The following is a 24,170-nucleotide window of genomic DNA, read 5'->3' on the forward strand; positions in this document are numbered from 1 at the left end:
GGTTGGAAAATGCTACCTTTTTACTCTGTATCACATTTTAAGCAGCAATTGATCAGATACCTTAATTTAAGTTTTTGTTTGAAGTTCATTTTTACAAAGAGCCCTCGTAAAGTAAAGCTATTGCAATATTTCGAAAACATTTTTGTTGGGGAATATTAAAATTGTGCAAAGAGTCAATATTTCCATTTTTGAATTTAATAATAAACACAAAGCTCTCAAGCCTCACTATTTCAAGAAGATTTAGTCTGTGCTGATAAATTGGAAATTCGTAGTGATTAACCCAAACTTACCTACTCAACGCAGACCTTAGGAACCATTTTAGTACCCAATTTAGTATGAATTTGAGACAAGCATAATTTAGTGCCCAGCGTAATCAATAATTTGTCCAAGAAATATTATTAAATACTGCTTAATAACAGAAAAGTCAGATAATATTGTTGATTCCCTTTTAATCTTGAAAAATCTACCTTGACCAATTTTAATTGTTTTCATTATTTCAATTATTGTGATTGAATTATTTTTATATTCAGCAACGTTTTATTAATAACTTTAACTAATTTACATTTCAATTAATAAAAAGAAAAGTTCATTTCACTTTTAATTGTGATTAAAATTCATTTTAAGGTTCGCACCTCAACTCTTTTGTTTTAAAATTTCTTTAGAAAATTCAAATAAAACAAAAAAAAATAAAAATTTAACAGACCATATCTCTGTTTTATTGTTTTTTTTTTATTTTATCATAATTATTTGTATTTAATAATTTTATTCACCTTGTCACACTCTTTATGCGATAATGGCACAACAAATTAAAGTCTTAACATTTTTATTGCAACATTATTAACAACCTACCACTTTTAGATTTGGTTTTTTATACTCAGAAATAGATACACAAATAAATAACTAGTTCCTATTTATGTTCAATAGAAATATAAATACAAACAAAATAAAAACATTTTAATAAAATCATTTAAATTCAGGTTTATTCCTTTTCATTACACATCAATGCTTTCGTTTATAGCCAATTTCCTTCCTTTTTGATTTTAAGATTGCATTAAATTTGTTACTGTATTGATTTTTCTATTTATTTTATTTTCTTATTAAAAAAGAAAACTTTGCGAGCATATTGGATGGAAAACTTGTTTTGAAATAAGTTTTGGTTGATAATTAAAATGTGTGTAGAAATGAAAAAAAAAAACTTTCTTTCACTTACTTCCTTGGTGTACAAAAAGCCAGCAGCTACTTCTTGTTGGTTAACAACTATTCAATGAAACTAGGTTTACTCGTATCTACGTTTTTTCCATTTTTTCTACCAAAGAAGATATATAAATGTATAAAAGTAAACTGCACTATATATATGTAAAATTAAAAATAAATCTATTAAGTTGTCAAGAGTCTTGAGAGCAGCTTGAAAATCGTGCGTAACAATTTTTATATTTCTCTTTCCTGGGCGATAGCGACAGCGAAGGTGATGGCTATGGCGATGGTGATGGCGTATTGTAATCTCGTTTTTAATACTTGGCTATACTTTCAGCTTCACCATAATTCATCTCTCGTAGGAGATTACAATATTTTTGGAATATCAATAAAATAAAAGACTTTCTCACCAACCAACTTATGTCTTATTTCTTTTTAGTCCAACAACATAAAATGAGTTAGCTCAATACTAGTTCGGTAGGTACTAGTCTTTGCGCTCAAAGGGTATGTATCAATGCGAAGGTTAGTGCGATCGCCATATTGCTATTGAAATAATGGGGTAAGGAGTGCCATTCGAAGGTTGGTTATAAATAGTCGATATGATGATGATGTTTTGAAATATACGTTGCTGAGTTTTACTAAGAAAAGTTGCCTGCCTATAAACGGGCTTTATAGGAGATGATGAACATGAAAAGTACCCGTTTTGTTAGGATGTTTATGGTTGTTTTTTGTTTTTGTTTTTCTTTTATTTTGTTGATTTGAAAAATCCAGTTCATGGGGAAAAAACCAAACGTGTGTCTACTTTCTCCAAAATTTGATAGATTTCAATTGCAATTTAAAGTCATCTAACTATCTATAACTGTTTGATGTAATCAATGTTTTGCTGAGATGCGGAATCAATAAATTGTTGACAGATGATCGGCTTATGAATAACTGAATGCATTTTGTTTTGCTGGTCACATATTGAATTGTAGACACAGGATGTGATTAAAAGCAAGTAAAAAGTTTTAACACTAATTAATCACGGGTTTTAGTTTTATATACAAATCTATTATCCGCAATCTATAAGGATTCCATTCATAAATGGTTTAAAACTGTTGAAATGGTGAAATCAACTTAACCCTTTCTTGTCTCGCTAGAAAGGTCCATTTGTCCAAAACTTAAGAACAACTTTACAAATTTATAGCAAGCTTAAGTCTTTTTGAAAAAATCCATAAGGAGCTTTGACGGGCGAACATTATAACCAAAAATGTTACACCTCTTGAACACCGCCGCCGCAATGTTTCATGTCTTTACCCTTCAACTCCTCAATTTCCGACAATTTTTAAAGTAAATAGATTGTTTTTTCAGCCGTACATCAAGAAGATTGAGTGCTGTATCCAAATGTGATTTTCCAGTCCTTTTTAATATTCAAGACTAATGGGCACTGGTATCTGCTCCTAAATGCTTGTGTTTTCTCTTACACTCACGATGTTTTTAAAAATGTTAAGGGTATACTCCTTTAGTGCGTCTGAATCACTCGTTTGTTTTGCATCTTTTATTGGGTTTTTATCTCCAATTGCAGGAGGTTTTGCTTCAAATTCATTCAAGACTCTTTTAAATATTGACCACATTTCACTTTATTACAGTACTACAAGAACAAGCTGCCGACATAACCACCCCCTTCCTAAATCTCCCATAAAATGTGCTCATTGACCTCAATAACTACTCTCCACGCACTTTGCATCGTCCTCGCAATCTTTTTTAAATGCTACCCGCTTGATTGGAAAACATGAGGAAAATCGATTACCTAACATAATCTTGTATTGCATCTTTCAATCTTTTTCTTCTTTTTCATCTTCAATCATTTTCATTCCCATTGCTATAAGTTTCAAGTAAATCTTGCTCTTGGACTACATGATAAGTCGACGATGATGATGGTGGTGGATGCTTTGATCATGTAATTTCTTTCTTTAGGTCGGCAATGTTAGTTTTTGATGGTTTGAGGAAAACATGATGATAATGGTAATGATGATGGATGTTGAACAAACTTTTATAATATCGATCCAATAAATGTTATGCACTACATTTGTAGTTAGAGATTTCTACATCCCTAACCGTAATCTTGATCATTTGGACTTAAAGTCTATTGTTTTTATTTGTAATTCTGTGCTCGTCTCATGATCAGTAGCAAATTTCGAAAGCGTTGTATGTTAAACTAGAGCTCAATATTAGCATCTTTTTTTTCTTCTTGTAGTCTTATATTGTTTATAAATCATTTAATTGGATTTATTATAATTTTACCATTTATATATAAAAAAGAGTGTGTTATAAAATAAAAATAATGACCTTTTGATTACAATCGTTTATACCATTGCAATTTCACAATGAGCTCTTTCAATACTCGCTACTTCTATCTTCACAAATTGTTTATAATGATTCAAATAATTGTCTTTTTGCTTGAGGGTTCATCTGGTTTGACAATCCATTGAATTATTTACAGTTGCCAATATAATGATTGTAAAAGAGAAAGAATGACAAATTTATGATGAAATATAAATTAGATTACATTCAAAAAGCCTCAGGTGAATCATGTTTTATTGCAACAAACAAGGAGACAGAAAGAAAACAACAAACGGAATGAAGTTAGTTTTGTAAGATTGATGATGATAATTTGAAGACAATTTATCAAGAAGGATAATTTAAATGGGTGACAAAATAGAAGTGAATAATGCGATTGGGGAACTCAATTTAAATTGTGTTACGTATCAAAGATTTGTAAATTATATAGTTATGGTAAGACTGAAAATTGATTAAAAGTGATATTGAAAAACAAAATTTATTTTTAAAATGTTCAACATTTCGATAAATTATGAAATTAAACATAATTCGAAAATACACTTTAAAGTAAAATACATAAATCATGCTTTCAAATTCTTTGAATGAGATGGATGTTCTTTAAACTTTTTTGATTTATTCTATCAATGGAATTCTAAAAGAGGGAAGGGTTGGATGGGTTGAAAGAGCTGATCCGAAGTTTAAAGTGATTTTATCTATTCGCGTATGTTTTCAAAATGCTGGTGGTTTACGTACGAAAAATAACGAGCTTTTTCTATCATCATCTCTTCATGCGTTCGATATCATTATCATTGTTGAAACATGGCTGAATTCAAATTTTGCATCGTTTGAGCTCTTTGATTCTTCGTACAAAGACAGGATGGGATCGAGGAGGTGGTGTTTTGATTGTCATCCTAAAAACCTTCAACAGTACTCAATACAAATTAAAGAATGATGCAGATGATATTGAGCAGCTTTGTGTTTGTGTAAGTTCTGAAGATTCTGCTGAAAATAAAGATTTATTTTTTATATCCGCCCAACGAGCGGAGTAGATTTATATACCGAACATATTTCTAATGCTCAAGCAATAGTAAGTGAATTAATACGTCACCAATTTCCTTGCTTACTTGGCGACTTCAACATTGGTGGTATCGATTGTTGCTCCATAGAAGAAGATAATATTTTGACGCTTTTCAATACAAATAGAGATGTAGAAATGTTAGTAGTTGATTCATTTTCTTCTATGGGCCTGTTTCAAATTAATAATGTTAAGAACAGTTTAAACAGAATATTGGATTTAGTTTTTATTAACAATTATTTAAAGTATTCCTTAAAAATTTCTGATTTTAATCTTTTAAATAACTCTATTCATCAAAAGGTTATTTCTCTCTCTTTTGAAAATTATAATAATGGTTCTGTCCCTCTCGAAAAACAAAAAAAAAAAAAGAGGCTGGGATGCGACCCACACTGATAACTTCCCATCCCGTCTGTCGATTTGTCTTGCTTAAAAGTTTGTCTATATGTACTAGTATCAATTTTACCAAATTTGCGTACTATTTTTAATAGATTTTATTTTTTATGAAAAACGGACTGTTGGATTTTTATATAAAAATCACTGAATATCGAAAACAATATTTTCTGTAAAATAAAATAAGTTTGAAGCCAATATTTTTAATTTTTGAAAAGCTATTTGAGTCGAAAGTAAATTTTTACCAAGTTTTTTTTAGAGTTTTATTTTTTGTAAAAAAAACCGTCAATTCGATTTTCTTCAAAATTCTATAGAATGTTGAAAACAATATTTCTTATAAGATAAAATTAGTTTGAAGCCAATATTTTATAGTTTTGAAAAGATATTTGAGTCGAAAATCAATTTTTACCAACTTTTGTTAAATTTTTTTTAGGTATTTAATTTTTTGTACAAAAACTATCAATTCGATTTTTTTCAAAATTTTACTAAATGTTAACAACAATATTTTTTGAAAGATAAAAGTAGTTAAAAGACAATATCTACAATTTTCGAGAAGATATTTGAGTTAAAAATCAATTTTTACGAACTTTTATAAATTTTTTTTTTAAGGTTTTTATTTTTTGTAAAAAAAACTGTCAATTCGATTTTTCTTAACATCTTTCAGAATGCTTAAAGCAATATTTCTTATAAGATAAAATAAGTTTGAAGTCTAACTTTCAAGTTTTTGAAAAGATATTTGAATCCATATTCAATTTTTACCAACTTTTGTTAATTTTTGTTCGGTTTTTAATTTTTTATAAAAAAAACTGTCAATCCGATTTTGTTCAAAATTTTACTGAATGTTGACAACAATATTTTTTGAAAGATAAAAGTAAATTTTAGCCAATATTTCAAAGTTTTGAAAAGATATTTGCGTCGAAAATCAATTTTTACCAACTTTTATTAATTTTTTCTTTAGGTTTTTATTTTTTGTAAAAGAACTGTCAATTCGATTTTCTTCAAAATTTTACTGAATATTGAAAACAATATTTCTTATAAGAAAAAATTAGTTAGAAGCCTAAATTTTAAGTTTTTGAAAAGATATTTGAATCGATATTTAATTTTTACGAACTTTGAGTAATGTTTTTTTTAGATTTTTATTTTTTATAAAAAAACTGTCAATTCGGTTTTTCTCAAAATTTTATCAGATTTCAAAAACATTATTCTCCGTTGCTCAAAATTGTTTTGGAGATGAAATCATATGTTAGTCGTTAAATTTAGGAGGTGACAAATTTTTTTTTTCAGTTTTTTTGATTTAGAAAAAAAACCGTTAGATAGATTTTTTTCAAAAAATATATTTCTTTGAGATCACGTTACAGTTTGTTATATAAAATTAAATTCAAGTCTCTAGCGTTTTTGGTTCGTAAGATATTTAGGGTTAACCAAAATGTTCACCTTTTTTTAAACTGCTATGGTAAAAAAACCACCGACGCAATTTTCTTCAGAGCCCTTTCTGCATCTTTCTGCCTTATTATCTGTATAACAAAATTTATTTGAAGTTGATATCTCTTCTGGTTCTTGAGCTATGGACGACGAAAAAAACGTCGCGAACGTACGGACGTACGGACGTACGAACGTACGTACACACGCACGCACAGACATCGTTCTAAAAATCTTTTATTTCGACTCTAGGGACCTTGAAACGTCGAGAAATGTCAAAATTTTCAATTTGACAAATCGGACCCATTACAATAACTTCCTATGGGAAGTTAATAATTTTTCAAAGGCAGATTTCACGGCATTAAATAATTTGTATAATACTGTCAACTGAAAGGATTTATTGGAAGGCAAGCCTTTAGATGATATGTTAGCAAGTTTAAAAGGTATTGTTAATGAAGGCATTGAACGATTTGTTCCTACCTTAACTTAGAAAAAGCCGCTTAAGCTTCCATAGTTTAACAAAAGGATACAAAATGTAGAGAATGCTCAAAATAAGGCATTTAAGCGTTATACAGTAACAAATTCTTCGGACTATCGTGCAGTATTTTTTCAGTTAAGAAAAGAATTTGATTTTCGAAACAAGTTTTTGTGTAGACATTATATTATAAATACTGAATCAAATATAAAACATAATTCAAAATCTTTTTGGATATTTCTGAACTCTAAAAAATATGTTCATCTTTTCCTCAATGTATGGAATACGATGAAATTACATCCAATGATATTCAGTCCTCATGTGACCTATTTGCTCGATTCTTTCAAACTTCTTATAATTGTGATATATTAACAAATGTTAGAAGTTTGTATCCTGATATAACTACTTTGATTAGTTTTAAACTACAGAGTTTTTCAGAACAGAAAAGAAATTGATGTCTCCTCCTCTTATTCTTTTGTCAAAATATTCGTATTCACTTTGTAGTGTTTTAACCCTTATTTTTAATAAATCTTTTCAAACTGGTCTTTTTCTTAATTATTAGAAAATATCTTATATAGATCCCATTTATAAGAGTGGTGTTAAGCATTTAGTGAAGAACTATAGACCAATATCACAACTTTCAGTTATTCCCAAACTTTTTGAAAAAAATGGTCACCCAAAGACTTTATTTTGCTGTCAAGAATTTCTTGTCTCAAAAACAACATGGTTTTGTAAAGGCTAGTTCAACGTGTTATAATTTAAATCTATTTGCCAATTATTGCTATAATCATGTTGACAAGGGTAGACAAGTTGATGTCCTGTATACTGATTTTGTTAAGGTTTTGACCGCGTGCATCATGGTCTTCTCCTACAAAAGCTTAAGATGTTAGGATTGAATGCTTCATTTTTACAGTGGTTAAATTCATACCTTTCTGATAGAAAACAAGCTGTTAAAATAAATGATTGTGTTTCAAATCTTATAGACATGGTCTCGGGTGTTCCACAAGGCAGTCATTTCGGTCCAAATCTTTTTATAATCTTTATAAATCATTTAAATTCTGTTTTTAAATTTTGTAACTGCTTGGTGTGCGCCGATGATGTAACAGTTTTCACAGAAACATCTTCACATGAAAATTACTTATTAATGCAGCTGGATATAAACAATTTTCTTAACTGGTGCAACTACAATTATCTTCAGCTGAATTACTCGAAGTGTAAAATTTTTAGTGTATCTAAGTCTTTATCACTTATTGACATTAAATATAAATTGTATGATGTTAGTCTTCTGAGGGTAATTGAAGTAAATGATCTTGGGGTGATTTTTGATTCAAAGATTGACTTAAGATCTCGTGCTGATTATATGGTACATAAAGGTAATTCACTTTTAGGTTTCTTGAAGCGAAACTCCAAAGATTTTAAAGATCCATACACTTTGAAGACCTTATTTATGTCTATTGTTCTCCCTGTTTTAGAATATTGTTGTCTGGTCTTCTTTTTATGGAAATAATATTTTGAGAATAGAAAGAGTTCAGAACAGATGCACTCGTCATGCACTTCGAAAACTTAACTGGGTTGGGCCTTTACCAGATTATAAATCAGGGAGCGCTCTTATTCCCTTAAAGACGCTTAAATGTCGGATAGAAGTTCAAAGTGTTTTGTTTATCAAGGATATTATTGATAACAGAATAAATTCTTGTGATTTGCTTCACTAATTCCATTCCATGTTCCATCACGAGTTTTTCGCAACATAAATGTATTATTTTATGCTCCTCTTCATTGGACTTATTATGGTCTTAATGAACCAATAACGCGTTCTCTGTATCTATTTAATATGGTTTATAATGAAATTGACCTTTATGAACAAAGATTGTTTTAAGAAAACAATTCTTGAAATATGTAATTGAATAATTAATTATATTTAATCTAAAATTCCTTGTAAATATGTATGAATCTTATTAGTTTTATTATTTTGTAGTAATTTTGTAGTCAGCAGATCTTTGATCAATTGATGAAATTAATAAATAAATAAATAGATTGGAGGTGTCGGTGTACATTGATTTTGAATTACTGAACATTCCAAAGACAGGGAAGGATAGAGCGTGGCAAGTAATTAATTTCTGTTCTTCATAGCACGGCCGAAGTTACGCTCAAGGGTAAACTGATGAGGATTCCTAAGAGCGCGGGTATTACGCTCTAATGTATTGGATAAGAAATAGCAGGAATAAGGAAAGGGTCGGAGACAAAACGGAGCCCTGGGGCACACCCACATTTATTTTATGGGTTTCAGAATTCAATCCATCGAAAACAACTTGAAATGAATGGTTCTAAAGAATATTTCTTATCCAACGCAGAAGGGATATCAATACTAAAATCACGCATTTTCGATAAAAGAGCAAGAGCCAGACTTTATCAAATGCCTTTGAAATATCAAGTGCAATTATCTTACTTTCTGCAAAACCATGTAAATATTTGTTTCATTTTTCGATGAGATGAACGATGAGATCATCAGTAGACCTATTGCTACAAAAGCCATATTGGAGGTCATTAAAAAGCTTTCGTTCCTCAAGATATTTCTTTAACTGATAAATAATCAGCGTTTCCATGTTCTTGGAAAGATTAGTGCTATTTGTCGATAATTTGTGGGAGAAGAAGATTCGCCTTTTTTTGGGATTGGCTGAACAAATGCAGTTTTCTAACTACTCGGAACGTGCCCAGAAGAATAGCATAGATGGAAAAGCTTACGCAGTGGTTGTTTTGCTAGCGTGGAAGAACACCTCTTCAGAATAACAGTGGGGATACCATCTGGACCAGCGGATTTATGAAGGTTGAGATCTTTAAGAACTCTCGCACACAGTTCGAGTACGAAAAAAAAGGTCAAATAGAATCATTTATACATTCAAAAACTGGGGGAGCCATGACACTATCTGGTAAAGTGGAATTTTCGGCGAACTGCCTTGCAAATAAGTTGAAAAAGTAAAACCTAGATATTATTTCTCTTATAATTTTGTTCTATATAATATTGTCACCAATAAGTAACGAATTAAGTTTTTATAAAGCATTCCACATTCTCGATATGCATTTAAAAAAAGAAACGCTATACTTGACAGTACTTTCGGAACTGAGCTTAAGAGTAAACAGATGATCATGTAGAAAGTGCGAGTATTACCGCTGAATTGTTTGAATGATTTGTATTAGATGCAACTGCCAAATTAAGAAAACATTTTTCGTAAAAATATTGGTAAAACAATCAAAGACATGAAATATTGCAATCGAGCGATGTAAAGGTTCTATCGTTTTACACTTTTTTTTTGGATTCTATCTAAAAGTCTTAAACATTTTTTTAGGGCACCTTCGCAAATATTTCACTTATGTTTAAGTGAATGGAATGTGATAAGATATTCAATATTTCTGAAAAATCACCAAGCTCTAATAACACTATTCGGTTTGGTCTTAACTTAAATCATTCTTCAAAAAATGAATATATCGCGTGAGATTTTTGAGGTATTACTTTTTAAAATAATAAAGACAATTCTTCGGTAAAAGTGCTATATGAACTTTGAAAACAGATTAAAGAATTTATGGTAAATTGAAATATATTAATCAATAGAAATGTCAAAACAGTTTGATATTCTCAACTGTCAAATCATAGACAACAACCATTGAAACTTATCACGTAGCTATTAAAAACAACACCCTACAGTTTGTAGAATAAAAGTAGTTTCCTATTAACAAGCAACAATCACTCAATCAATTACCCATGATATGTATCGCAAGCTCAAATAACCACAAAAGCCACATTATTAACTTGCAACCTAAACATTTTCTCAAAAGTCCAATAAACTTTTTATGTAAATATTAATTTGTGGTTAATTGCATGAAATTAAAAACTTACATAACCTATACACAATACAAAAAAATGGACCTGCTTCTGGTCATTTATGGTAAGTCTCGCCTCAGAACTATATACATATCATTGTATATTCATACTATAAGTCTGCGTCTAAACGTGGTGTGCTAAGAATGAAGGCTTGTTAAGTATATAATTGAACGAAATCGCAGTCAAGTGGCACAAAAATGTTTGAAGTGCCAATGGGGCATGCGCTCGATGCGATGGTATTTCCGTGAGTAAGGTGCTTGTTAGTTCATTGTAGGTTATATACCTTACCTGCCTATACTCGCTTTTAATCATTGCTTTACCACACTTCTGACTTAACACTGGCTCCACAGTAGACATGGTGGACATTGGTTTTGTTGGATTGTTTGATCTGCACAAACTACGTCGTCGTCGTCAAGTCGACCATAATTTAATGTTGCTGCGGTTTCTTTGAGAGAGGATTTAATGTTGTTTGCTTTATCGATAAATTTCTTCAATTATTTTAATTGTATCAGGTGATTATTACATCGTTTGGTTTTAAGCACAAGTTATTCTGGGAATCCTTAAAGATTACACCAACAATGTTTCAAGTTTCGTGAAACTTCTTACAAGAAATCGCAAGGGAATCATTGACGTGAATGCCTCTCTTTTCTAGAGCTTCAAACCATCTGGGGAAGCCGAAATCCCACGCTTTATCTTTTTCCATTTTCCTTCAATCAATGCAAATGTAGTGAACACACAGAAATGTCTTCAAAAAAAACCTTTAAATCAGTTCATTAAAGTTTTCCTTTTCTGATGTTGCTCTAAATCAAACAATCATGTCTACGGTTTTGTGACACAATTGTCCCGCTGGATTACACATCTTTGTGCAACCACAACATCGACAGAAGCACGATATTTTAAAGAGTTCTCCGATCTCTATTCACTTGTCCACCACAAAGTACCAAAGCAGACAAGGATTGAATAGACTGAATTCCAAATCTGAATCTTATAATCCAAATCCAAGTCGAAAACCAACATTACAGATGGCTGGATGGATGGGGTACCTTTAAGCTGAGCACTATTTCACTCAGGTACGGTTTGGCCAAAGTTGCAGAAGTAACATGGTCTGACACAAGGAAATTGTTATGTGATCCAAATTGAATGAATTGACTGGACATGGACAGAGAAGTATCCATACTTGTAATATTTTTGTAATGAAGTGTGTGGGAGTCCTACTCACCTAGTTATCCAGTAGCAGTAAATATTGTGGAGATGGGAAATTTTTTGTTTTTACAAAACCACAAGTACTGGTAAAAAGTGGTTCCATGATGGTAATTGTGTTAAGTAAGAAAATTCAACGAGCCAAAGAAAAAGGAAGGTTTTATGGATTTAGTTTTTTTGTTTTTAAAACCACTCACTCAAGCATTGATAATTATTTTTTTTTCCTGATGTTTTCCAGTGAAATTAATTTAACTTTAAAATCAATTAACCGTTGAGAAAGAAAATTTTATTATGATGTGGTAATATTTATAATATGAAGTGATTTTGTGTGTTATGGGCAAATTAATTCGACAGATAATGATTAAATGGCATTTATGATGGTCTTAGGTGAAAAATTGAAAGTAGAGCAGTAATGCATAATATCGTAATCAAACAGAAAAACATTAGATTTAATAGCAACACTACGAGGCAATTAGGCCATATTTCACTTACTAATATCAGACAAAAAAAACTATAAGAAAGTTATAGATGTTTTAATTGAACAAATTAAAACATATATAAATTTAAATACGTATCAAAGTTTTGAAGTCTTATGCCGATGTAGTTCTATGTAGATCAAAACTAAATGTTAATACTTTCTAGTTATACGTTTTTCAAAAAATTGATTTAAATGTCAATCAAATTTAAATATTCTTGAGTAAAAATAATTTTATCAATATTTTATTAACAAATCAAATCTAAACTAAAACTTAAAACTCAAAACCATTTTAAAACTAGATTTACAGAAAGATTGGTTATGAAGAAACTCAATATTATGGGTATTGATTTTCGCTCATCCGAACGATTATATTTACATCCAAAACATTTGAAGAAAATAAGACAGTATAACATTTGTTAAAATTTCATTAAAAGCATCAAACGCTTGGTGTGTAGGTAGTCTAAGCATCTTAGGTATTATCAAAAAATATTTTTTAATATTAAGCTATCGGTTGCTTAAGGTGGCTGTACAAGCCGGGATAGAACTGGGCTTCAACCAACATGCGTCTGCATCCAGCTCGGTTCCTAGCTAGCTGTCTGTAGTTTAGCACGCCAAGTTGGTTGGGGTCTTCACCCACCTGAGTGCGCCAATTGAGTCGCGGTCTTGTTCTTATGCGCCGTCCCTCGGGATTGGATTCGAAGACCTTCAGGGCTGGAGCGTTGATGTCCATCCGTTCTACATGACCTAGCCATCTTAGCCGTTGGACTTTAATTCTGTTAACTAGGTCAGTGTCGTTGTACAGCCCGTACAGTTCGTCGTTATATTTTCTCCTCCATTCTCCATTCATTGCATACGGGATCAAAAATCACCCGAAGGATTTTTCTCTCAAAGCTCTCATCTATCTTTGACAGGTTACAGGCCTCAGGGCCATAAATCTGAACCGGGATGATGAGTGTCTTAGATGGTGATTTAAGATGCTCGAGAGAGGACTTTACTACTCAGTTGCCTTCTTAGTCCAAAGAAGCAGTGACTTGCAAGAGTTATTCTTCGTTTGATTTCAGCGCTGGTGTCGTTGTCTGAGTTTGTACCGGAGCCTATGTAGACAAAGCTTTCAACTACTTCAAAGTTATAGCTGTCCATGGTGACTTGTTTTCCAAGACGTAGACGATCATTGTCCTTTTTAGAACAGCATATACTTGCCCAAATTAACCACTAAACCCATCTCCTTCGCTTCCGTCGCAATGCTCAAAAACGCTCCACTGACATCACGCTTTGATCTTCCAATTATGTCAATATCATTTGCGTATCCGAGTAATTGGATGGACCTTGAGAAGATTGTGCCTAGGGTTGAGTTTTGTACAATTCTTTCCAGAACGATATTGAAGAAGTCGCACGACAATGCATCGCCTTGTCTAAAATCTTTTTTGACATCAAATGCATCGGTGAGATCTTTTCTGACCTTGATAGAATAGCTTGCATTTTCCATCTTTATTCTGCACAAACCGATAAGTTTGACAGGCATGCCAAAACAAGACATTGCTCTGTAGAGCTCTTCCCTGTAGATGCTGTCGATAAAGAGATCGTGGATATCGATTTGAAGCTAATGGGTTTTTTCCAAGATCTGCCGTAGTGTGAATATTTGGTCGATAGTGGACTAAACTGGTCTGAAGCCACACTTACAAGGATCTATCAGGTTGTTGACGAGCGGCTTCACATAATACTGCAGAGAGAAGGAGACTGATGCTTCTGAAATTGGCGCAATTTAATGGGTCTCCTTTTTATGTATCGGGCATTCATTCCATCCATCGGGCATGCTTTCTTCCGACCATATTTTGCAGATGTGTTGGTAGATGCTCCCTATCAAGTCAAAGCTTCCTGCTTTGAATAGTTTGGCAGCGATTCCGTTAGCTCCAGCAGCTTTGTTTGACTTCAGTTTAGATATAGCTATCTTCACTTCGTCAAGGTCAGGTTGGCGGAATTGTTTATCTGCGTCGCCTAGGTTGAGTGGTTCTATATCCCTTACAGCGAAATTCGGTTCGTCATCGTCGTTATATAATTTGGAGAAGTGGTTTTTCCATATTCTCAACATAGACTGCGGTTCTATTACGATGTTTAACTGATCGTCCTTACAGGCTTCGCTTCGTGGTTGGTAGGTACCCTTGGGAGGTTTTTTCACCTTTTGGTACAAAATTACGAACCTCATTTCTGTTGATATTTACGTCATACTTGAATCACCAATTAATTTTTGTATTTTAAGGCTCGGTGGTTATGTCACTGATACATAGGAAGAAGGACATATAATAAAAAAGGGTGTTTTTTTAAATGATGAGTTTCGATGGTTGTTGTCTATAGCTTGACATTAGGGAATACAAAGATTGAGTTGGCAATACTGGAAATGTACAAATATTAAAAACAAATAAATTCATGTACGGAATTCATAGAACTCTTCACGCGAAGAATTGAGTTTGTTGATGAATCTTATTTATGGTTACATTTTTTTCGAATTTCTATATGTGCAATAAGAACAATCCTCAAGCCTTATACACCTTCAATTTTAATTATTTCACTCGGACAATATTTTCGCCTCTTATATTTATTTAAAGTCTTAAGCTCTTAAAAAAAGCAGCCGATACAAGAGGCTTAATATTACCACTCACAGTGTAAATTAATGGCTATAATGTGCTAATCATATTTAGAGGCTCAATAAAGTTTGTCTAGTTGGTGGATCAACTATATGACTAAAATGAAGTGGTGTACCACCAGAAAAGAAGTGATAATTCGGTCAAATTTGAAGATATTGAAAAGTGAAATAAGCAGCATTTTTGATTTCAAAACATAATTTTTTAAGCTTTATGAGAATTAATCAGGAAGCGTGATAACACGTAAAAATAGGTGACAAAGTGTGAAAATGCTAAAAGACGCTAGGCAGTTTTCGTTGAAGATTGCGTGACGAAGCGATTGAACTCATAAGTTCCTAATTATAACTTTATGCAATGATTTTTTAAAATTGGTCATGGATGGATTTTTAGGTGGGAAAACACGCACTTTAAGTCACCTTCAAGTCTTAGGTATGATAGGTGGTTATACCATTAAATACATTTCAGCACAATACGTGCCCATCCACCCCACTTCTCAAGGATCTGTTGCACATGCCTAGTGCGTTGCGAACGAACGCAATTCCATGACTTACCAGAGATTAAACAAAGTGTCTGTTAGTAATTTAAGCAGAAGTTAATTTTTGTCGACACTCGAAAATATTGGCTTATAATAGATGACAATCAGGAAATAATTTTTCTTCTCAAAGATTAACTACCAGCTAGCTGAAGAAACTCGTGCACATATGTGATTGCCTCGTTACCTAGATCGTACAAATTATTTTCTCTACTAGGCCAAAATGTATTTATTGGTTTGCAATTTGTGTGGCGCCTTCGTTGTGGTTTTCTACCGACCATGCTGCCACATAGCTGACGCTGAGTAAAGGGATCTGATCTTGTATAGTCGATGTGGAGTTTTAAATATATCTCAGTTGGAGGCAGAGATAGAGCACAGTACTTTACTGTCTCTGTGGCATATGTAACTTAGCTTAGGCTAGTTGGTAGGAGATTTAGATAGAGGTAGCTGCAAATTGGAGAAAGATATCGAGACTAAACGTCTTGTGGTTATACTTCTTTTTCTTTTTTCTCTGTTTGACCACAAATGGTTTTTTAAGACTTCCAACAATCAACAATGAAATAGAAAGCAATTTAGACGGAACTCTTTGTTTTCTGTGTTTGAATAATACACGATTGCAGAAATGTAAAGCAGTTTTACTCCTGATGGTATGTTGGCTACAATATGCACCAGAGAGTGTATAGCGGGAGCAGCGTCAGAAATAGTGCTCCAGACTGACATGACGTGTGTTCAATCGAGCGTTCGTCGTCTAGTAGTCGTACACACGCGAACAGCTTTACATTGTACTTTATTTTCGTATAGTCTAATTAAGGTGAATGGAAGCAAAAGAGAGCCTAACAACAGCTTAACAGCCAGAAGCTAAGCCAAGTCAAGCCATCAGCCAATAGCGTCGTAATGTGAGAGTGTTTTTCTAATTACATAATATTAGCATAATAATGATAATGCATAATAGGTTTTTAATAATAACAATAAGGAATGTGGGAAATCGCAGTCAGTCTAGATTTTTCATTTTTCATGTTTCTAGTGCATTCATCGAGGCTTTTGTGTTTTTGTGTGGCTTATGGAATTTGAGGAGGAGCAGATTGATAGTTTGATGTGGAGCGTTGCAAAAAGAGTTCCTAATAATAATATTGTTGTAAAAAGAAACCAGTAAGTTAAATTGATGACAGAAACGCCTGTTGCCAAATATTGTGAGCGTTTTTTTAGAAAAAGTTCATATCAAAATTAAAACTTTTCGGAAACAGAAGAAAATAGAGAGGTTTGATGGAAAACCACTTGAACAAGACGAATTGAGAAGATATTTAAATTTTTATTCCGATAGGCTTGGTCTGAGCTCTGCTCATAGCGACAGCTGATAATTTAATAGTAATTACTTTTGTTACAAGCTGGCCTAACATGCATCGTTTGACCCTTTCTGTCATTTTACACATTATAATCTTAGAAGATTTTTTTCGAGGTGGCCAATATTTGGTTGAATTATTAACTTCCCATAGGAAGTTATTGTAATGGGTCCGATTTGTCAAATTGAAAATTTTGACATTTCTCGACGTTTCAAGGTCCCTAGAGTCGAAATAAAAGATTTTTAGAAAGATGTCTGTGCGTGCGTGTGTATGTACGTTCGTACGTCCGTACGTGCGCGACGTACGTTCGTCGTCCATAGCTCAAGAACCAGAAGAGATATCGCCTTCAAATAAATTTTGTTATACAGATAATAAGGTAGAAAGATGCAGAAAGGGATCTCAAGAAAATTGCGTGGGTGGTTTTTTTACCATAGCAGTTTAAAAAAAAGGTGAATATTTTGGTTAACCCTAAATATCTTACGAACCAAAAACGCTAGAGACTTGAATTTAATTTTATATAATAAACTGTAAGGTGATCTCAAAAAAATATATTTTTTGAAAAAAATCTATCTAACCGTTTTTTTCTAAATCAAAAAAAAAACTGAAAAAAAAATTTGTCACCTCTTAAATCTAACGACTAATATATGATTTCATCTCCAAAACAATTTTGAGCAACGGAGAATAATGTTTTTGAAATCTGATAAAATTTTGAGAAAAATCGAATTGACAGTTTTTTTTTATAAAAAATAAAAATCTAAAAAAACATTACTCAAAGTTCGTAAAAATTAAATATCGATTCAAATATCTTTTTAAAAACTTGAAATTTAGGCTTCAAACTTATTTTATCTTATAAGAAATATTGTTTTCAACATTTAGTAAAATTTTGAAAAAATCGAATTGATAGTTTTTGTACAAAAAATTAAATGCCTAAAAAAAAAATTTACAAAAGTTGGTAAAAATTGGTTTTCGACTCAAATATCTTTTCAAAACTGTAAAATATTGGCTTCAAACTAATTTTATCTTATAAGAAATATTGTTTTCAACATTCGATAGAATTTTGAAGAAAATCGAATTGACGGTTTTTTTACAAAAAATAAAACTCTAAAAAAAACAATACTAAAACTTGGTAAAAATTTACTTTCGACTCAAATAGCTTTTCAAAAATTAAATATATTGTCTTCAAACTTATTTTATTTTACAGAAAATATTGTTTTCGATATTCAATGATTTTTATATAAAAACCCAACAGTCCGTTTTTCATAAAAAATAAAATCTATAAAAAATAGTACGCAAATTTGGTAAAATTGATACTAGTACATATAGACAAACTTTTAAGCAAGACAAATCGACAGACGGGATGGGAAGTTATCAGTGTGGGTCGCATCCCAGCCTCTTTTTTTTTTGTATTTACATATATAAGAAAAATATAACTTAACGAAAAATTTTTGGCACATTTTGATGCTAGTATCTTTAGGAAAATATTTCTTAAAGTCAATATCTCTGCTAGTTCTTGTAATTTGGAAGACAAAAAACGGCATTTCCAATGGGAAGTTAAAAATTTGTATGTTAATTTCGGAACATAATAAAATTTCGAAATATTTAAAACTTAATTTTATATAAGATTATGTCTTTCAAATTTGATTATTAAAATAATTGTGTTATTTGTTGCAGAGACAAACTAAGAAAATTTGTGCCAAAACATTCCACAATGTGGGAATCATTGTTCCAATGAATAAAACCACAACAGTGGACTATCGCCCCTTGATGGACAGCGATGCTTTGGACAAGCCAGGCGAGTTCTCAAAGGAATAAGCCAAAGAGATAGTCATGGAAATATTGCAGCCCATCATAAAAGCTTCATTGATCGCTCTGGATGAGTGTGATTTTGGTACGAATTTGGAACTTGGAATTCAACTTTTCTGATCAGGCCACAAGGACCTACACGAAATCGTTCCGAATCTTCTTGTTCGGAACGGTTGACGTGAACAAAGAGGCTAGCTCCAGCCAAGCGAGCTTGTAGCTTGTAATTCTTCTTGGTTCATGTCGTGAGACCAATCCACCAGTACTTCAGTTGAAATTCTTCTTCGGGACGAGCTAGTGTTACGAGCTAGTGTTACGGCCTTGTCTGCTCTGCCATGTTGCTCTATGGGAGTTTTTTGTATGATAGTATCGAAACGTTTGTTAAACCACTCAATGACTTAATCCCATTTGTTCTTTTGGAGCTCATATAGATCTTTGTCTTCCTGAAAATCAACTTGATAAGTACCTACATAAGGCTACAGTTTGTATAAGTTAACACCTTAACACCCTGTAATTTGCTATTTGCTATAAAAGTTACAGCAAAGACATATTTTATTATTCAATTGCTGGATTATGCGCAGAAGCTGATAAGTAAACCGTACGGTCATGCTCTCTTTTTTGACATCAACTGTATAATCGCTGGTCTGCTGTGTTTTTTGCTGGACAAGTATTTAGTGGTTGGGGAATCGGCGATTACTTTTTTGGAAGCCGCCACTCGAAGCATAAGTGTCTCTTTACTTTAATCGTTAAATAAAAGTCTATACTTAGAAATTATAAAAGCGTTTTACTTTTACTGGCGCCCAACGTGCTCTGACGGAAGTTTTTGCTTTTTCCTAAAATTATTTCAAAAGGAACTAGAAAACTCCGCAATTAAGAACTAAATTGAACGATTTGTGAGAAATTATTAAGAGTGCATACAAAAAATTTAAAACGAAAAAACGCTACCCAAAGTTAGACTTCTCGAAAATTGAAATTTTGAAAGCCAATAGTGCAGTATTAAAATCAATAATACGAGTATAAAAAAACCTTAAAAACTAATGCTATAAAAAGTGCATCCTAATCACCAAAAGACAATTCCTAGAAAAACGTACTTAATGAAATCTTATAAATAAAATCAATAAAAAAGCAACAAAGAAAAAAACGGTAAAACATATGTATAAGTTATACAGCTATAAAAGCATATCCAATTCATCAATTCCTAAAGACAGTGCAAGAAAAATCTTGGAAGAAGAATACTGTTATATTAAATTAATTTATAAAACCTGTAAAATTTAAAAAAATTATTATTATATAGGAACATATTCCATTTATTTACGAATTAACTGTTATCTCGCCATCTTCTGAGTTAAGATAAAAATTTTCATTTATAATACTTTTTTGCGTTAAAAATTCTGATAAAAAATAAACTGTTATCTATATAATAAATTACTATTTATTATACATTTATTAAATCTTATTATTATATACTGAATTTATTTGTGAATTTATAATATTTTTCTTTTTTCTATGTTTTGAATTTCGTTAAAATTATCATTTAAGATTATAATACCTACTTTTATATTGAAACATTAAAATTCTATGTTCTTTGTTTTCTAAATAATTTATAAAACCTTTATTTCACACGACATTCTTTTGTTAATTTTTGGTTTTAATTCCTTCTTCGTTGAGTTGTATAAAATATCCCACTTTTAAAGAACTTTAAGAGAAATTTAAAATGGATGAGGTACAAATTCGTGCAATTATTAATGTTGCTGTTCAGACTGCAGCTTTACAGACCAAACAAGCTTTAGATAGTTCTATCGCCGATCTAACGAATAGAATCTCTTTTTTGGAAACTCCGTCAAGGGCCATAGAATTGAAACCTGTAGTTATTGACCGCCAAATAAGATGTGAAGAGACCTTAGATCTAGTTAAATCCCTTCCAGAATTTAAGAACGACCACCTTAGTTATGTTTCATGGAGGCAGGCTGCTTTTGCTGCCCATAAAGTTTTCGAGGGCTATGAAGGCAGTTCAAAGTACTACCAAGCTGTAGCTCTGATCAGGAACAAAGTAGTGGGATCTGCAGACGCAGTGCTTTCTTCATTCAACACGATCCTTAATTTTCAAGCAATAATTAGTCGTCTTGATTTCACTTATGCGGACAAGAGACCGATTTACCTGATTGAACAAGAAATGTCAACTCTTAAACAGGGAAAATTATCCATCTTTGAATTTTATGAGGCAGTTGAGCGCAAACTTACATTGCTTATCAATAAAACTTTAATGACCAATGAGGGTAACGCCGAACTGATACATTCATTCAATGTTAAATATAGGCAGGATGCGCTTAGAACATTTATTTCTGGGTTGAGGAAACCAATGTGTGACATTTTGTTTTCAGCAAGGCCTACGGATATGCCAACTGCTCTTGCTCTTGCACAAGAACTGGAGGCTAATCAGACAAGGTATAATTTCGCAAACTCATTTGCCAACTACAATGAGCGTCCAATTAGGTTACCGACTCAATCAAACAAAAAATATGATTTACAGAATTCCACGCATTTTAGACCTCCGCAATCCCAAGTGCAAGATATGGAAGTAGACCCATCAACTTCTTATTACAGATCTCCAACTCAGAATTCCACTTACGCAAACGAAAAACCTTCAACTTCTAACTCCAATAACAACAATAGACTACCCAATAAAAGAGCAGGCCCTTCCGATAAATACTCTCGCAATAGACCATTCATAAAAAATAATGAATCAACACAGCGACCACAACCTAAAATTCAAAGAGTAAACAATCTAGTCCAGAGTCAGCAAAAACAAAACAATCATGGTCAGTATGAGAATGATTATGACAATGACAGCTATCTTGATGACGATTCATTTTCTCGCAAAAGCGAGGGAAATGAATATGATGAACTCGAAATTGAAGATGAAATTAATTTTTTAGGGAACGGTCCCTCCTACCATACATTAGGAGAACATTAGGAGGGAGAGAAATAAAATTTTTGATCGACACTGGAGCGGCTAAAAATTATATTAAGAACATAAGTCATCTGAAAGGCATAAAACCAGTCGAAAGACCTTTTATTGTTCAATCTCTACACGGATCGAACCAAATTGAACTTAAGTGTATTATAAATCTGTTTAACCAGAATACACCTTTTTTCATTCTTCCTCAGCTTTCTAAATTTGATGGCATCATCGGTTGTGATTTCTTACACAAGATAGGAGCGCAGTTAGATTTGAAAAAAGGAATTATAAGCTATGACGGTAGAGATGAAAAACTTTTTTACCTTTTTTGCAGAAACGTTAATCACATTTCGATTGACAATAATTCTGTACCTCCGGATGTACGCAAACAGTTTGACTTAATTTTAGGTAATAGACTTACAGTTTTTGCCGATCCTAATGAAGCATTACCCTATAATACGAAAGTAGTAGCCACAATCAAGACGACAGACAATGAACCCGTTTATTCAAAGGCATATCCTTATCCAATTGCGGCCGTCAAATTTGTCAATCAAGAAGTTTCTGATCTCCTTAACACTGGTATCATAAGACCATCCCGATCGCCGTACAATAACCCTGTTTGGGTTGTCGATAAGAAAGGTTTGAACGAGGATGGAAGTCGAAAAATGCGGCTAGTAATTGATTTTAGGAAATTAAATGCCAAAACCGTAAGTGATAAGTACCCTATTCCCGACACAACCGTAATACTTTCAAATTTAGGACAGTCTTCTTTCTTTTCCACTTTAGATTTAAAATCTGGTTTTCACCAAATACGGCTATGTGAGAGAGATAGAGAAAAAACAGCTTTCTCCGTCAATAATGGCAAATTTGAATTTTGTAGGCTTCCATTTGGCCTTAAAAATGCGCCAAGCATTTTTCAAAGAGCCATTGATGATGTTCTTAGGGATGAAATTGGAAGATGTTGTCACGTCTATATCGATGACGTGATTGTTTTTTCAAAAACAAAAGAACAGCACATTAGCGATATAGATAGAATTCTTTTAAAACTTTTTGATGCCAATATGCGTGTTTCTCAAGAAAAATCAAATTTTTTTAAGAGAGAGGTCGAATTTTTGGGCTTTGTTGTTTCCGAAAGGGGCATAAAAACCTGCCCAAATAAAGTAAGTGACATAGTTGAGTACGAAATTTCTAAGACATTACGTAGTTTAAGGGCATTTTTGGGACTCTCCGGGTACTATAGGAGGTTTATAAGGGACTACGCCAAAATAGCCAAGCCACTTACAAAATTTTTACGTGGAGAAAATGGCAATGTTAGTGCCAGGCAATCGAAAAACATAGCTATAGAATTTGATCAAGATACTATTGATGGGTTCAAGCGAATCAAAAATATCTTAGCTTCAGAAGATGTTTTGCTCCTCTACCCTGATTATACTAAGCCTTTCGACTTAACAACGGATGCTTCTTCTCATGCATTAGGTGCAGTATTGTCGCAAAATGGGAGACCAATAACGATGATATCTCGCACTCTGTCTGCCAAAGAAGAAGACTTCGCAACAAACGAGCGTGAACTTCTAGCTATAGTGTGGGCTTTAGGGAAGCTTCGCAATTATTTGTATGGCTGCAGGAATCTTAATATTTTTACCGATCATCAGCCGTTGACGTTTTCTATTTCCGACAAAAACCCCAATACTAAAATGAAACGATGGATGGCCTTTGTGGAAGAGTTCTCACCAACGTTCCACTATAAACCTGGAAAAGAAAATCTTGTTGCAGATGCTTTATCTCGACAAAATATTAACATCATAGACCATTCAGGTGACTCAGATTCGGTAACTGGACATAGCGAGGTGTCTTTAACAAAAGCTATTCGTACAGTTGACAATCCAGTTAACTGCTTTAGAAATCAAATTTTTATCACTAAAGGGACAGAAAACAAAATGGTTAGGAAGATATTATTTCAAAAGAAGTTCAGATATGTCATAACATTTTCGGATCGGGACTATTTATTCAAAATTCTTGACGAAGTTGTTAATCCAAATGTTATTAATGGTTTGCACTGCGAACTTCATGTTTTAGCATTTGTAAAAGACAATTTACTCAAATCATTTCCATCTACCAAATTTATCCACTCGGAAAAATTTGTGATAGATATTTTCAATGAAAATGATCAACAGGAGATTCTCGCTGTAGAACACAATCGAGCCCATCGATCCCTGCGCGAGAACTTACAACAAATCTTAAAAGATTATTTTTTTCCAGACATCCGAAAAAAGCTTAGGGAGATGATAACAAATTGTAGAGTATGCAATGAATCAAAATACAAAAGGCATCCACCTAGAGTTGAAATAGGAAAAACACCTATTCCATCTTATGCAGGTGAGATATTGCATGTTGATATTTATTCAACGGATAAGTTGCATTTTTTAACGTGCCTTGATAAATATTCAAAATTTGCAGCCGTTTTTCCAATAAA

Source organism: Eupeodes corollae, chromosome 2 (assembly GCF_945859685.1).
Source record: "Eupeodes corollae chromosome 2, idEupCoro1.1, whole genome shotgun sequence".
In the NCBI taxonomy this organism is placed as follows: domain Eukaryota; kingdom Metazoa; phylum Arthropoda; class Insecta; order Diptera; family Syrphidae; genus Eupeodes; species Eupeodes corollae.